The following is a 1566-nucleotide window of genomic DNA, read 5'->3' as shown; positions in this document are numbered from 1 at the left end:
GGCCTCTCCCGTTGCGGAGCACAGGCTCCGGACGCGCAGGCTCAGCGGCCGTGGCCCACGGGCCCAGCCGCTCCGCGGCACGTGAGATCCTCCCAGATCGGGGCGCGAACCCGGTTCCCCTGCATCGGCAGGCGGACGCGCAACCACCGCGCCACCAGGGAAGCCCCAAGAACCCATTTTTAAACGGATGGTGAAATTAATACACGGGGTGGTACGCTTACCTCGGGGCTCTATGGAGGCAAGTGTGGTACTTAAACTATCAGAGATTATTTGACAGATGGAGGTTAAGTGACTTGTCCCCCAATACATGAACCAATTGGTGGTAAAACAGCAGGGCTGTCAGCAGCACCAGGCAGGGCAGGGCAGCTTTCCTGGGCCGGCCACATGGCACCCATGACCAAAACGGCAAGAAGAAATGGGCTTTGCTTTGTCGAGTGCAGCGGTTCTCAGCATTTCACGTACAGCTATTCAGATGTATTATTCCAACCTGATACTGAAATGCTTCTGAAAAATTATGTACAGGATCTGAGGGGAAATATATTTACAAGCAACCAGAGGGGCCTGGGATCCTGTCATAAAAGACAGTGCAGAGAAAGAGTCAGCCCAGGGCTTCATTCGGTGCTGAACTAGGACTAAATTCTCTTCGAAAATGGAAATGAATCCACTTGGGAAATGTCAAGATTCTCTGGAAAGGAGTCAAGGTCACATACTTTAACCCCTCACGAGAGGAGTCTATCTTGGCTCACAACTGGGAGCAGAGTGGTAACATAGCTGCAGTGTAGAGACCACCCCAAGTCTCACAGGCCAATTTAATCACAACATCCCGCACAGGGTGTTCCAGACCTAAATCTTTAGGGCCAATGGTTCAAACGAAGAGCCCCTTTGATTATTTTAACACAGTCTTCAAAACCTCAGAACTGCTTCAAGGCGGAAAAAGTCTCCAACCAATAGCACATAATTTTACAAATAGCATGTTCAGAAAAGGGCATTTTGAATGTATATTCCTTGGGGTTAATTCACTTGCTTTAAAGAAAAGTGACATACACTAATTTACTTTTTTAAAACAATTTTACTTTTTATTCATAAAACAGGCTCACTTACACTACATGCTAGTTTCATCCCCTAGGCATGCACAACTATTTAAACTATTTTAGCAGTTTAAACAAAACAAATGAGAGGATAAGGCTAATGGGAGAAGGGAGCTCTCCTGGCGATGCCTGCAGTGTTTGGCTTTCTACCTTGATTGAAGAAAGTTTATTCTGGGGATCTGTCAAATCCATACCTTTAGTTGCCTGGTCAGGTGCTTGGGGATCAAATGTATGGTTTTCACTGATTTTTGTTTACTTAACAAGATTTTTGCTAAGTAACTGTAACAGCAATCATCAGGTAATATCATGCTGCATAATACAACTTATGTGATTAAATCCAACCCCAGTACTGAGCAGTTCTTGACAATTAAAGGCAATAATTTCAGGCTTCCCTGGTGGTGCAGTGGTTGAGAGTCCGCTTGCCGATGCAGGGGACGCGGGTTCGTGCCCCGGTCCGGGAAGATCCCACATGCCGCGG

The sequence above is a fragment of the Physeter macrocephalus genome, chromosome 14, assembly GCF_002837175.3.
Source record: "Physeter macrocephalus isolate SW-GA chromosome 14, ASM283717v5, whole genome shotgun sequence".
Taxonomy (NCBI): Eukaryota; Metazoa; Chordata; class Mammalia; order Artiodactyla; family Physeteridae; genus Physeter; species Physeter macrocephalus.
Note: the sequence above shows the minus strand (reverse complement) of the source record.